Below are 16,730 nucleotides of genomic sequence, written 5' to 3' on the forward strand. Positions count from 1 at the left end.
AGCCTAAGAATCTATACATATAAAATAACTACGGAAAAACTAATTTTAAAACTAATTGCGAATGAAAAATATACAAAATATTACGATTACACTAAATAAAAGGATACAAATTACAAAAAGTGATAAAATTACTTATTTTTATATTTATTTTATAATAGTATTAATTTTTATATATAAATAAAACTAATTAAAATTAATTATTACTAATTAATTAAAATTAAAACTAAATATTAAATTAATTAAACTAATTAGGGTTTTAAAAATAATAATAATTAATATACTCCGTATTAAATGCGATTAGGGTTCCGTGGTCAGGTCTGCCAGGGCGGCTCCGCGAGTCGCGGTGATCCGTACCAGAAAACCTTCGCAAGTCGCGGAGATTGAAAAACGTGTTTTGTTTTTTTTTGTTTTTTGGTTTTTTTTTTTTTTTTAATATTGTTTTTCTAAAAATATATAAAAATATATTTATACAAAAATAAATTAAAAATATAGCGTTTTGCCGAGTCCCCGGCAGCGGCGCCAAAAACTTGATGTGGTAGCGTGGGGGTACGTGATAGTACTATATTTTACTACGAAATACGTTACAAATTACACAAGTTTTAATTATTTATTTACAAATGGGATATACCTAAACCTTGCTACAACACTATAGGCAGTGTACCTAATCGTAGAGTAGTATAGTTTTTAGTAAGTCCGGTTCGTTCCACAGGGAGCGGGCTTATTGCACACTATATTTTAAACAATTATATTCGTACAAAATATATTATATTAATAATATATAAAAAAGGGGGTTTTTACCGTTTAATGACCGGTTTGTCGATTTTATATTTTAAGCGAAGCGTAAAGTAAATGATGATATTTAACTAACAATATAAAATAAATAACAATAATTAAAATGACAATAAATAAAAGTACGAGAAAAAATGAAATAAAATATATTATGCTTATTTAAACTTCCGTAACCATGATGTTTGACGTTTTGATTTTAATTTATTGTCCTGGGCTAATTGTCCTTTGTCCTGGATGTATTTGAAACCTATCTGGTTTTTGTCCATAATAGTTCATCGGTCATAATTATAAACTGCTCGACAAATTTAACCTTATACCCGAAGTCAAATATTCCAACTAACTGGGAATTCGAACTGTAACAAGGTCTTAATACTTTGCTTAATGAATACACCAGGTTATCGACTGTGTGTAAACCAAGGTTTTAATACTTTGTTAACAATTACACCAATTACTCTTGAATGTAATCCACCCCTGTTTTAATGAGTCCATTGACTATTAATCCATCCCCGTGTCCGGTCAAATGAACAATAATTCGTACTTATAAATATCCCACCCATCGTGTCCGATTAAGCGTATGTGGTTATATATAGATACTTCAAATCATAACCTTTATATTAAATTAACGAGGTATCGTTAATTTAATATAAAGCCCAATAATAGCCCATAGTCTAATTTCCACAAGTGTCGTTCTTTTGTCCAAACCCCAATTATGGTACAAAACCCAATTACCCAATTTTAGTATTTAGCCCAACATCATGATTACTTCAATTTAAATAAGCATAATAACGGCTTAGCTACGAGACGTAAATTTAAAAAGGAAGAACATAGCTTACATTGAGTATTTATCGCGTAGTGTTACATGGACAGAGTTCCGACTTTAAAACCCGAAAAATAACATTTACATAACCCAATCTAGTCTAATATACGACTAATCTATATATATATATAATATATATATATATATATATATTTGTTTATTATTATTATTATTACACACGGAGTATTATTATTATTTTTATTATTATTTTACATGCAGAACTCGAGAGCTTTTATAGCCAGAACTGAAATTCACTGCTCCGCGAGTCGCGGCCATTTTGGCCTTCCAGCTCCGCAAGTCGCGGAGGTTCCAAAACCAGCCCACAACTTCAAGATCCAAGGCTGCCGACGGTTTTTATTTAAATATATATAATATATAAATAATTTTTATAATTATTTATATATTATATTATATTTATATACATAGTAGACTCGTAATTTTTTTTTCGTTGCGTCGAGCGTTGAGAGTTGGTTCATGTACCGGTTCCGGATTTTCGAACGTCCTTGCGTACGCTGAGATATTTTGTACTTTGCGTTTCGTAACTTGTACTCTTGTCATTTTTAGACGTTCCTTATCAATAAATTGAACCTTTTTAATTGTATCTTGTACTTTTGAGCTTTTTGGACCTTTGCGTCTTCAATTCGTTGTTTTCGCCTTTTGTCTTCGCACTTATTTAATATAAATGAATATTACATGAAAATGGAACAATTGCAACTGAAATCTTTACATATCGGAGGGATATTGATACTAAATATATGTTCATTTGGAGCACTATCAAATATCCCCACACTTGAACGTTGCTTGTCCTCAAGCAATACAGTCTTGAAATAAAACACACTAGAATCACTTCTTTATTCTTCACACTTTGTACATCAGTGATTTTGATACGGCGGTATAAACAATGATAGTAGCATTTGTGGTTTACAGTCCCACATGACTATGAAAATTTAGATCCGTTAGGAAATTGGATCTTTATAAAAACATTTGATCTAAATTAAATCTAGTTTTTTACCCTAGATAAGTTTTCCGGGATAACCCTTTACCGGTGTTTGCAAAATATTTTTGTGGGTTTGGTGGGTTTTAGATTTGAAAATTTTAGCTCAAAACTTGCGGTTTTGTGTCACCCACTTGCTAACCTTGTATTAGGAAAGCAACACGTCCAGTTTACTTGTTCCGTATATTACCTTTCGGAAAACTACCGTCCGGTTGTAAAGGAAAGCGTTGAACAAACAACTGTTAAGGCAATGTCCCGTGACATGCTTTTGATTATGGTTTATAACGTGTCGGATGCAATTACTATCCTTGGTAGGAGCAATAGTAAAGCTCACCCTTATAATTTTTCGGTCTGGCACAAGGTCCTGTCTTTGACCATGCTATGCAACCACCGTTCTTACGGTTGACACCCGATTTAGTTCAGGTGACCTAATGAATTCCAGGTGAATTCCTAGGATTTTACGTTCAATGGTAATGAACGCATTGAAAATAGGGTTTTCAGAAAACAAATCGGTTTATAATTTTGATCAAAATATTTTCTCGTTTAAGCTCGAGTTTAGATATCATCGAATTCTATGAGTTTGTAATTCTCAATCTTTAAGGTCAATCTCTAGGATTGAGTAATATCAGTCTTAAAAGCTGATTTTTAATCTTTAAGGAGATTATCCTTTCTGGGGATTTGATTCATTAGTCTTATCAAGCTAATTTGCACGGTGCCCCCCCATTGTACGAGATAAATCCTTCTCATGGTTAGGATAAATCTGACCACATGGCGACCCTGTTTAATGCTGAGGTCCGTGGATTTCCTGCTGATTTTAGTGATGACTTTTCTAGATTTTTGGTCAACCTACAGCTGGTCTGGACGACAACTTCCTGACCTAAATCAAGAAGCGCGTGTCTTTTTCGGAAGACTTTACTTCCTTTTAATGATGGAATTGATTCATCGTGTAGATCCATCTTTCTTTCATCTTTATTACAATTTACCTGGTAAAATAGTTAATTTAGTCCAAAACAAAAGCACCTGCAATAACTTTACAGAAACATGTGATAGACAGTTTTTAATTGAATAACTTGGTATATTCTCCCCACACTTAGTTTCATTCTTTGCCTTTTTATTCTCTTCTATTCCATTTTAAATGAATTCAAGCGTTTTAAGTTGTTTCTCAATTTATGTCCTTTTCGAGGTAACGATAATTTCGGTATTAACATCTAGTTTTCACTGTTCATAAATATGTATAAACATGATTTTGACTTCATTTAGTTGAAAATTTTTCAAATTTTCACAAAATTTGGCAAATAAACCAAGTAATAAACCCGAGAGAATTTATAACCCTTCCCCACACTTGAGATCATGCAATGCCCTCATTTGCATGAAATCAGACTCTAATTATAAATTCATGAGGGTGATTAGTGTAGAAAAGTGATTGAAAATACCCAGTTTGTAATTATAAAGCTCGTCGAATGATAGATGTCGCGGCTCATCGTTCATTCCTTCTTGTTTTATCACACATATTTTTCTTCAAAAACGGTTGCTTTTCTGAACTGTTTGCTAATCTTTAAAAATGCGTCTTTTACCCTAATTTATTATGCATGTTTATTAACGAGTTATGCACTAACCCGAACCCCTAATTTAACGTTAAGTGGGGTTAAACTTCCCCACACTTAGCTGACGACATGTGAAGTCGGTAGAATAAGTTCCACGAATTAAAATAGTGAGCCAGTTATTTACATCTCGGGTGGTATAAAATATATTAATGGGTTTAAAGTTTAGACCCACCCGATCATCACTACTTAATTCTTTTTTAAGTGTAGCTTTTAGTAAATGGATATGTCTCTTTTCTGGTTCTTGGTCAAATGGATCGATATACACCGACATACATATTATAGGGTGGACAATTTCTAACGTTTCCTTCCTTTTATTCTCGACGTCAAAGTTTTCACCTCTATTACCCAATTGGGTGAAATTCGAGGTGTCATTATCTATTACAGCTCGTAGTTCATTTCCGGTGGATGACTCGTCTATTGAGAATATTGGGTTGGAAGGTTGTGGAATGGTGAAGTTCGGTTTGGCCTTGGGGGTAAAATTTTCAACGTTATCGTATTCCCAAGAGTACCAATTTGTTACCCTTACTTCTTCTTTATCCATTGATGGATCGATGATTTCGTCGGTAGAGGCTAATGTGTCGATATGTTGTGAAATTGGTAAGACTGAATAAAAAGTATCATCGGGATATTTGGTGATTTCGGAGCTCTCGAATTCATCAAAATTCGATGATATGAGATTTTCTTGCACACGACTCCTCAGATCAACAGGTGTGTAGTCTGATAGAGTTTCAGCTTGCCGGTTTACAAACTCTCTCATTTGTTCATTTTGAGTATTGAGTTCTTCGAGTTTGATTTTCATATTGTCTAATAAATTTTCAGACACGTAATATTCCTCGTCTACTGGTTGTTGAGTTTGGATATATTCTTGGGAATAATCCCAATTTGAATTGTATTCTTCGTAATCGTTCCATTCAGGTTCCGTGGGTGCGTAATTTTCCATAGGAACGTAATAGTAACATTCCCATGTTGAGTGATAATCTCCACAAATTTCACAACCAGTTATTGTTTCGTCGTTCGTGATCCAAGATTGACCGAAGGAATTTTTATCAACACTCGTTTGAGAGTATTGATTTAATTGATTTCGGATATCAAAAAGAGTTTCCATAGCCTTGTTTTCAAAATTTTCCATTTTATTGCGATGGCCAAATTTTAGCTACAGTGTGGTGCATTTACTAATTATCCTATTAGTTATAAAAATAGAAAAACTTATATAAGTTGTCCAATTAATAGACTTTTCTGCTTTTGCCCACGTTTCGAATAGCCAAAAGATGCAGCAGGGAGCCAGAACCTTTTAAATTGGAAGCTCACAACTCAGCCACTAACAAATCCAACTATTACTACGAAGCAGAAAATTGTCAACGTCCATTAATTTAACCACTTAAATAATTTTTCTTTCCGTTTGAGATATTAGATAAGAAATAGAGAAAATTTCTAAGTCCTAAAAACTAAAGCGTCGAGAAATAAGAAAGAAAAAGAATGCGCGTCGAAAAATGTCGAAAAATAAAAATAAGAAAATAGCGCGTCGTAACTTAAAAGTCTAAAAATTATATCTAAAAAGTTGCGCCTAAAGGTCTAAAGGTAAATGCAATTTTATTCAGAAAACGGCAATTACTTAAAGGCACTAAAATCTATTTAAAACTAAAGCGAAAAACGGCGTCGCAAAATTCTAAAGCGCCTAAATTTTAATCTAAAGAAAAAGCACTTAAGGGATTTTACGGCAAAGCCTAAGAATCTATACATATAAAATAACTACGGAAAAACTAATTTTAAAACTAATTGCGAATGAAAAATATACAAAATATTACGATTACACTAAATAAAAGGATACAAATTACAAAAAGTGATAAAATTACTTATTTTTATATTTATTTTATAATAGTATTAATTTTTATATATAAATAAAACTAATTAAAATTAATTATTACTAATTAATTAAAATTAAAACTAAATATTAAATTAATTAAACTAATTAGGGTTTTAAAAATAATAATAATTAATATACTCCGTATTAAATGCGATTAGGGTTCCGTGGTCAGGTCTGCCAGGGCGGCTCCGCGAGTCGCGGTGATCCGTACCAGAAAACCTCCGCAAGTCGCGGAGATTGAAAAACGTGTTTTGTTTTTTTTTGTTTTTTTTTTTATATTGTTTTTCTAAAAATATATAAAAATATATTTATACAAAAATAAATTAAAAATATAGCGTTTTGCCGAGTCCCCGGCAGCGGCGCCAAAAACTTGATGTGGTAGCGTGGGGGTACGTGATAGTACTATATTTTACTACGAAATACGTTACAAATTACACAAGTTTTAATTATTTATTTACAAATGGGATATACCTAAACCTTGCTACAACACTATAGGCAGTGTACCTAATCGTAGAGTAGTATAGTTTTTAGTAAGTCCGGTTCGTTCCACAGGGAGCGGGCTTATTGCACACTATATTTTAAACAATTATATTCGTACAAAATATATTATATTAATAATATATAAAAAGGGGGTTTTTACCGTTTAATGACCGGTTTGTCGATTTTATATTTTAAGCGAAGCGTAAAGTAAATGATGATATTTAACTAACAATATAAAATAAATAACAATAATTAAAATGACAATAAATAAAAGTACGAGAAAAAATGAAATAAAATATATTATGCTTATTTAAACTTCCGTAACCATGATGTTTGACGTTTTGATTTTAATTTATTGTCCTGGGCTAATTGTCCTTTGTCCTGGATGTATTTGAAACCTATCTGGTTTTTGTCCATAATAGTTCATCGATCATAATTATAAACTGCTCGACAAATTTAACCTTATACCCGAAGTCAAATATTCCAACTAACTGGGAATTCGAACTGTAACAAGGTCTTAATACTTTGCTTAATGAATACACCAGGTTATCGACTGTGTGTAAACCAAGGTTTTAATACTTTGTTAACAATTACACCAATTACCCTTGAATGTAATCCACCCCTGTTTTAATGAGTCCATTGACTATTAATCCATCCCCGTGTCCGGTCAAATGAACAATAATTCGTACTTATAAATATCCCGCCCATCGTGTCCGATTAAGCGTATGTGGTTATATATAGATACTTCAAATCATAACCTTTATATTAAATTAACGAGGTATCGTTAATTTAATATAAAGCCCATTAATAGCCCATAGTCTAATTTCCACAAGTGTCGTTCTTTTGTCCAAACCCCAATTATGGTACAAAACCCAATTACCCAATTTTAGTATTTAGCCCAACATCATGATTACTTCAATTTAAATAAGCATAATAACGGCTTAGCTACGAGACATAAATTTAAAAAGGAAGAACATAGCTTACATTGAGTATTTATCGCGTAGTGTTACATGGACAGAGTTCCGACTTTAAAACCCGAAAAATAACATTTACATAACCCAATCTAATCTAATATACCACTAATCTATATATATATAATATATATATATATATATATATATATATATATATTTGTTTATTATTATTATTATTACACACGGAGTATTATTATTATTTTTATTATTACTTTACATGCAGAACTCGAGAGCTTTTATAGCCAGAACTGAAATTCACTGCTCCGCGAGTCGCGGCCATTTTGGCCTTCCAGCTCCGCAAGTCGCGGAGGTTCCAAAACCAGCCCACAACTTCAAGATCCAAGGCTGCCGACGGTTTTTATTTAAATATATATAATATATTAATAATTTTTATAATTATTTATATATTATATTATATTTATATACATAGTAGACTCGTAATTTTTTTTTCGTTGCGTCGAACGTTGAGAGTTGGTTCATGTACCGGTTCCGGATTTTCGAACGTCCTTGCGTACGCTGAGATATTTTGTACTTTGCGTTTCGTAACTTGTACTCTTGTCATTTTTAGACGTTCCTTATCAATAAATTGAACCTTTTTAAATGTATCTTGTACTTTTGAGCTTTTTGGACCTTTGCGTCTTCAATTCGTTGTTTTCGCCTTTTGTCTTCGCACTTATTTAATATAAATGAATATTACATGAAAATGGAACAATTGCAACTGAAATCTTTACATATCGGAGGGATATTGATACTAAATATATGTTCATTTGGAGCACTATCAAAAGCTTTATCTATTTATTAATTATTGTATATGGAAACTTACTGACTTTCATGCAGATATTTTGTTTAAGCATATGTCCTGTGCTTCTATTAGTGTTTCTGGGGTTGTTGGGAGCTTAACATATGTAGTTCCATTATCTATTGAGTTTGTCTAACGTTTGTGATCCAACGGTGCACCCCTGTAATGCTCTCTTTTATTGTTGTTTGTTATTTATAGAGTTGTGTTTATTACAACATTTTTCTATTTGCTAATCTCTTAAAGCTCCACGTTTTTGTAAAGTGTTGTGCTGTAATACATGTTGCATTATGTAAGTTTTTGAATTTGGTTGGCAGCAATACAAACTCCATCTGTGATCAACTTAGCTCCAGCTATTACATTATATTCCAGTTGTGGATTGTCACGATGCTGTTATCTCAAACGTCTAAGGTATATTTTGTTTGTAATCTTTATTCAGATATTTTTGCATCATGTAAATATGATATTTTATAACTGTGCATTCAGATATGTGTTAGGGTCAATTAAGTATGTGTGAATAAACCCTTTTTAAGGAAAAGTGGCAGTATATGTGCTAGCACTTTGCGATCAATCGAAAGACTTTATTATCAGGGGAAAACAGTAGCAGTTTTAAAATGATCAAAAGGCACTGAAAATGAAACTGAGAGATCGAGATGAACACAATGTTGGAGAGTCAAGGGAAGGACAGTGTCGTTGTTTTGAGAATGGGGCAGTGTTTATTTGCAGCTACTTTTCTTTTGGTCGTGGTTGCTGCTTCTGGTTTCGATGCTGCTACTTCCTCCTGGTCTTGGTCTCCGTATCTTTTTCATGATTATAAGGTGTTTTTGGGAATTTTCTGTAAAGCTTTATCTATTTATTAATTATTGTATATGGAAACTTACTGACTTTCATGCAGATATTTTGTTTAAGCATATGTCCTGTGCTTCTATTAGTGTTTCTGGGGTTGTTGGGAGCTTAACATATGTAGTTCCATTATCTATTGAGTTTGTCTAACGTTTGTGATCCAACGGTGCACCCCTGTAATGCTCTCTTTTATTGTTGTTTGTTATTTATAGAGTTGTGTTTATTACAACATTTTTCTATTTGCTAATCTCTTAAAGCTCCACGTTTTTGTAAAGTGTTGTGCTGTAATACATGTTGCATTATGTAAGTTTTTGAATTTGGTTAGCAGCAATACAAACTCCATATGTGATCAACTTAGCTCCAGCTATTACATTATATTCCAGTTGTGGATTGTCACGATGCTGTTATCTCAAACGTCTAAGGTATATTTTGTTTGTAATCTTTATTCAGATATTTTTGCATCATGTAAATATGATATTTTATAACTGTGCATTCAGATATGTGTTAGGGTCAATTAAGTATGTGTGAATAAACCCTTTTTATGGAAAAGTGGCAGTATATGTGCTAGCACTTTGCGATCAAATGAAAGACTTTATTATCAGGGGAAAACAGTAGCAGTTTTAAAATGATCAAAAGGCACTGAAAATGAAACTGAGAGATCGAGATGAACACAATGTTGGAGAGTCAAGGGAAGGACAGTGTCGTTGTTTTGAGAATGGGGCAGTGTTTATTTGCAGCTACTTTTCTTTTGGTCGTGGTTGCTGCTTCTGGTTTCGATGCTGCTACTTCCTCCTGGTCTTGGTCTCCTTATCTTTTTCATGATTATAAGGTGTTTTTGGGAATTTTCTGTAAAGCTTTATCTATTTATTAATTATTGTATACGGAAACTTACTGACTTTCATGCAGATATTTTGTTTAAGCATATGTCCTGTGCTTCTATTAGTGTTTCTGGGGTTGTTGGGAGCTTAACATATGTAGTTCCATTATCTATTGAGTTTCATCTAACGTTTGTGATCCAACGGTGCACCCCTGTAATGCTCTCTTTTATTGTTGTTTGTTATTTATAGAGTTGTGTTTATTACAACATTTTTCTATTTGCTAATCTCTTAAAGCTCCACGTTTTTGTAAAGTGTTGTGCTGTAATACATGTTGCATTATGTAAGTTTTTGAATTTGGTTGGCAGCAATACAAACTCCATCTGTGATCAACTTAGCTCCAGCTATTACATTATATTCCAGTTGTGGATTGTCACGATGCTGTTATCTCAAACGTCTAAGGTATATTTTGTTTGTAATCTTTATTCAGATATTTTTGCATCATGTAAATATGATATTTTATAACTGTGCATTCAGATATGTGTTAGGGTCAATTAAGTATGTGTGAATAAACCCTTTTTAAGGAAAAGTGGCAGTATATGTGCTAGCACTTTGCGATCAATCGAAAGACTTTATTATCAGGGGAAAACAGTAGCAGTTTTAAAATGATCAAAAGGCACTGAAAATGAAACTGAGAGATCGAGATGAACACAATGTTGGAGAGTCAAGGGAAGGACAGTGTCGTTGTTTTGAGAATGGGGCAGTGTTTATTTGCAGCTACTTTTCTTTTGGTCGTGGTTGCTGCTTCTGGTTTCGATGCTGCTACTTCCTCCTGGTCTTGGTCTCCGTATCTTTTTCATGATTATAAGGTGTTTTTGGGAATTTTCTGTAAAGCTTTATCTATTTATTAATTATTGTATATGGAAACTTACTGACTTTCATGCAGATATTTTGTTTAAGCATATGTCCTGTGCTTCTATTAGTGTTTCTGGGGTTGTTGGGAGCTTAACATATGTAGTTCCATTATCTATTGAGTTTGTCTAACGTTTGTGATCCAACGGTGCACCCCTGTAATGCTCTCTTTTATTGTTGTTTGTTATTTATAGAGTTGTGTTTATTACAACATTTTTCTATTTGCTAATCTCTTAAAGCTCCACGTTTTTGTAAAGTGTTGTGCTGTAATACATGTTGCATTATGTAAGTTTTTGAATTTGGTTGGCAGCAATACAAACTCCATCTGTGATCAACTTAGCTCCAGCTATTACATTATATTCCAGTTGTGGATTGTCACGATGCTGTTATCTCAAACGTCTAAGGTATATTTTGTTTGTAATCTTTATTCAGATATTTTTGCATCATGTAAATATGATATTTTATAACTGTGCATTCAGATATGTGTTAGGGTCAATTAAGTATGTGTGAATAAACCCTTTTTAAGGAAAAGTGGCAGTATATGTGCTAGCACTTTGCGATCAATCGAAAGACTTTATTATCAGGGGAAAACAGTAGCAGTTTTAAAATGATCAAAAGGCACTGAAAATGAAACTGAGAGATCGAGATGAACACAATGTTGGAGAGTCAAGGGAAGGACAGTGTCGTTGTTTTGAGAATGGGGCAGTGTTTATTTGCAGCTACTTTTCTTTTGGTCGTGGTTGCTGCTTCTGGTTTCGATGCTGCTACTTCCTCCTGGTCTTGGTCTCCGTATCTTTTTCATGATTATAAGGTGTTTTTGGGAATTTTCTGTAAAGCTTTATCTATTTATTAATTATTGTATATGGAAACTTACTGACTTTCATGCAGATATTTTGTTTAAGCATATGTCCTGTGCTTCTATTAGTGTTTCTGGGGTTGTTGGGAGCTTAACATATGTAGTTCCATTATCTATTGAGTTTGTCTAACGTTTGTGATCCAACGGTGCACCCCTGTAATGCTCTCTTTTATTGTTGTTTGTTATTTATAGAGTTGTGTTTATTACAACATTTTTCTATTTGCTAATCTCTTAAAGGTCCACGTTTTTGTAAAGTGTTGTGCTGTAATACATGTTGCATTATGTAAGTTTTTGAATTTGGTTGGCAGCAATACAAACTCCATTTGTGATCAACTTAGCTCCAGCTATTACATTATATTCCAGTTGTGGATTGTCACGATGCTGTTATCTCAAACGTCTAAGGTATATTTTGTTTGTAATCTTTTATTATGTTTTTTTAACCTTATATATGTCTGATCAGTGAATGGAAAGCAAGAATCTTGCAAACTGTAAGCAATTTTCAAAATTCAGGAGTGTAAAGACGAGTTTTTAGAGCAATAGAACCAAAAACTAAATGTATTAGGATACATGCTACAATCAAGAGTTTGAAATTTCGAGAATCGTGAATTGAGGGAGATTGTTAAACAATTTGTAAAATATGGCCTGCTAGGAATGTGGCTTATGCTCGAGTGTATGCTCTTTTAACTGTAAATAACTCTTGGTTAATTTAAATGAATTTGGTAAAAAATAATTCTTTAGGTTATTGTTCCTCTTTCATGTTCATAAACACACATGGTTAGATTAACTGAATATGATACAATTACATATTCGATTTTATTTGGTTTACCAGTCTTTGTATGATTTGGATGAACAAATATGTCAATAAGTTTTAGATATACGATTTTTATTTGTCATTAAATTGTTTTTGGATTTCTCACCGTTCATACTACTTTACACTAATCTATTATACCTGACAATGTTTTGCAGGTCAAACTCTCATACACTTATAGAATGGATTGAAGATTAAATCTTTGAATCGTTGATGTGACGAACAATTGGTTAATTAGGGTTTTAGGCAATTGGCCTGAAATCTTCATTTGTAATCGTGGTAAACGCTATATGGTATTCCTCTATACCACTTTTTATGCTAACATAATCTATTTTTTGCTATTATGTTTATTTTGTTATTTTAGATGAGCATTTTTTTTATTGAATTTTGTCATCAATGTTGGTGAACTGAAGTGTTATGTTCAAGTTTATAAAAGTGTTATTATCTGTTATTGTATGATGTGATAATGATATTATGGATGAACTATTTCGTCTGTTATTGTATTAAGTTATAAAAAGTATAACTTTGGTTACATTTCGTATGACTTTATGATGTATCTTTGATTTCGGTTTGGTTGTATACATGAAGCTTTGGTTGTTTGGTAGAAAGACTTTTAAAACAATAACCATGAGCCGGCCGGTGGTGCATACGGTTGCGCCGCCGCCTTTAATTGTAACAGAATTTATATCAAGTGCCCAGCTTTATTAAATATGTAGTTTTTTGGATTTGGTTAGGGTGTTTATGATCTTAGAGATTTAATGTTGGCTTATAATGTGATTATCATTATTATAATAAAGTTTGATAGTTACAGTTGGAACTTTTGACATCTTAGTTTGTGTAAGTGATTCTACATGTAGTTATAGATACATACATATTACATTGATTGGTATTTATGTGATTACCATGTTGAACGATGCATGAGTTACTTTATGTTGAAAGTTGAATATGAGTTTATAATTTTAATTCAAAAGAAAATTATACATGTATGTGTTAGAGTAGTGCATTTTGTTGAAAGTAAAGCTGCAAGGTAAAATGTTGCTTTTTGGTAAACCACTGTGCTATACAAGGATAGTTTTTGTATAGTCACTCAATCAGCGTCAGAACCTTGAACACATGATACCTATGATTATATGATTATCCAGTTCCTTCATTGTTCAGTGTTTATTTAAGAACACATGTCATTGAGTTATCAATTTTATGTTAGATTTAGACATCTAAGAATCTAATTTAGTATACAGGTGCAGGTGAGGGCTGTTTTTTGGGGTGATTAACGTTGGTTCAGTTGACTGAATTCAGTTTGTTTCGAGCAGTTTCGCTGCCGTCTTTGGACATGGCAGCCTCTCTGTGGAGTTTGGTTGCAGTCCTCAGACATGGCGGGGTCTTATTGCTGTTTGCAGACAATCGAGTTAAATGTATGATGCAATTAACAACTCCGGTATGCGGTTCATATAAAGAAGGTTTAATAACTAGGTTGTGATGATGAATATGTGGGAGTTGGGTCGGGCAAGGAGAAAAAATGGGTTCGTATCTTGGCGGGACAACCTACTGGTTGCAGCCATGACGACTCATGTTTTCTTGCTTGATATCATACACAGATCTGAGCTTTATTTATCTTTCTTTCTTTTTCTTTTTTAAATATCAATTGCCATTGCCTTTGTCATACGTTTTGAATAATATATTGTCAATAGAAGATTTTATAATGCAGTTTCTTTTTATGCTAGCATACCTTTTTTATGGTTTATGTGGTTACTAACTGTACAAATGTTGCTTCTTCCGGTTGGTTATCAGGAAGTGCGAGTGTTTCTGCCTCTTCTTTTTTTGTAACAAGTCGACGCTCACTTATGTGATTTTGCAACCGCCCCTTCAGAGGCACGTTGGTACAGCAGGTACGTCTTCTGATTATTGACTTTTTCATTTTCTACTGACTAGCCCACCATTATATTGGTTGACACGTTGTGTTTATTTTTTAACAAGTCAAATGGTTAAAAGAAAAACATGGTATAAAATAAGACTGCCTAAAAGTGTTGAAGATACCTTTGGATGGCTTTTTTACTTTAAAACTGAAAACTCCTAAAACATTTTCATATAACCAGGTTTGTACACATCTTTGCAGGAACATCCGAACAACTTCCTACAACGAATAGAAAAAAGGAATCACAACTGCCAAACACCTATGCAAATAAAAAAGATCATGGTTCACAGAACCCGATATGAACGAATTATTTATCCTCTTACATATTTACTAAATATAACCACATTTTGTTCAGTACAATTAGTTTTAGGGTTCAACATCCCTATATAAGTATCTTCATTTAAAATTGTTTGGCATGGACAGTTAGTGTTTGATTCAAGTTTTTGTGATACTTGTTATGATTTAGATGTACCATAATGTGGTGGAATTGTTTCTATTTTTTCTCCATTTTTGATCAGTTTTCTTGCTTTTTTGGTTAGCTATTTTAATTACTTTGATACAATATACAGATTGAATATTGGTGTTCATAGGACGTATTTTGTATCATCCGTTGATACAAAATGCATAAAGGTAGTTTCTAAAATTTCGTAAATGAAAACTTTTCGAAGTTTTTATACCCAGCGATAATGTGTGGCTACGTTACTTATCTTATCTTTTTAAATATAAATAGTGCTCTGAATAATAAATAGTATTTGTTTCTCCTTTATTTCACTATAATATTTTTATACATTTATTCAACACAGTTCAACAAATTCCATTCTTCTTTATTGATACATGTAATTTTTTTTCTTTAGCGTTATCAAAGGAATTGATGGGACTTCCTGGCCTCCAAAGTGGGAGGACAGTTTCATGCTTTAATCGTGAAGGATCTGAATGAAAATGGCGGTTGAAAGAAGAGATGTCGAATAAAAAACCGAACTTTTGTATGTCGTCTGGATTTTCACGTTTTCGCCAACAGAATGGAATAAAGTCTGGCAATGATTTTTATCTGCTACATGTTTACAAAAATTAATAACTTTAAATGATATAACATTTTCTGTTTATTTGATGCACAACGATACTTGTGAGATTGTCCTAATCTTAACTTCAAATGATATAACATTTTACGTTTCGATTTAGTTTGATTATAAGTCCCCCGTGCAACGCACGGGCTCTTAAATCTAATATATATATATATATATATATATATATATATATATATATATATATATATATATATATAGTGGTAGGATCAAGAGGGAAGTAACCAATCGGGGGGAAGCAAATTTTTTTTTTTTTCATTTTTAGAAAAAACTTTGTTCACGAACATTATAGATTGGATGATAATATGAACATTTAATAAAGACACTTTGTGATAAATGTTTTTATTTTGGCGGGAAAACGCTCGAAGAACTAATATATAACAATTATCGTGTTTTTCGAGCGTATGTTGAGGTTTTAGATATTAGGGTTTAGATATTAGGGTTTATAGGGTTTAGATATTAGGGTTTAGAAATTTAGGGTTTAGGGTTTAGATTTAGGGTTTAGATTTAGAATTTAGATTGAGTTTTTAACACGAACAGTTTAGAGTTTAGGGTTCAGGGTTTAGGGTTTGGTGTTTTGGGTTTATGGAATAAACCCAAAACACTAAACCCTAAACCCTAAACCCTAAACTCTAAATCGGGCTAAATTTTACTTCACAAAACATGAAGAAAAAAAACGTTAACATTCTTCACGAACAATATTATCTTGAATGTTATTTTTGTCGATCGTTGTCCCACCTAAATAATAACATTCATCACGAAGTGTCTTTTCTAAATGTTCATATTTTCGTGTGATCTTGATGCCTGAAAAAAAAATCTAAAAAAAATGAAAAAAGAAATTGCTTCCCCCCGTTTGGTTACTTCCCCATTGATCCTGCTATATATATATATATATATATATATATATATATATATATATATATATATATATATATATATATATATATATATATATATATATATATATATAAGGATCCCTAGAGAACTAGAGTATGTAGAGAACTCATAGAACGCATAGATTGAACTTCAATCTATATGAAGATTGAGCTTCAATCTATGGAAAAAAAAATCTGAAAAAAAAACAGTCAATCTGCACAGAAAAAAAGTCGGTCTGCAAAAAAAAAAAAAAAAAAAAAAAAAACTGCTAAAAAAGCGTTAATCTGCACGCAGATTGACTCAATCTG

General features: G+C 32.4%; 1 long non-coding RNA gene across 1 annotated transcript; it reads left to right on the forward strand.

Moving 5' to 3' along the window:
- Positions 1-11,901: 11,901 nt before the first annotated feature.
- LOC139843400 (uncharacterized) lies at positions 11,902-14,975 on the forward strand. The gene is made up of 5 exons (XR_011757568.1): positions 11,902-12,146; positions 12,711-12,845; positions 13,791-13,987; positions 14,341-14,438; positions 14,666-14,975. It is a non-coding gene; the product is annotated as an uncharacterized lncRNA (long non-coding RNA).
- The last annotated feature ends 1,755 nt before the right edge of the window (positions 14,976-16,730 follow it).

This window comes from Rutidosis leptorrhynchoides, chromosome 4 (assembly GCF_046630445.1).
Source record: "Rutidosis leptorrhynchoides isolate AG116_Rl617_1_P2 chromosome 4, CSIRO_AGI_Rlap_v1, whole genome shotgun sequence".
Taxonomy (NCBI): Eukaryota; Viridiplantae; Streptophyta; class Magnoliopsida; order Asterales; family Asteraceae; genus Rutidosis; species Rutidosis leptorrhynchoides.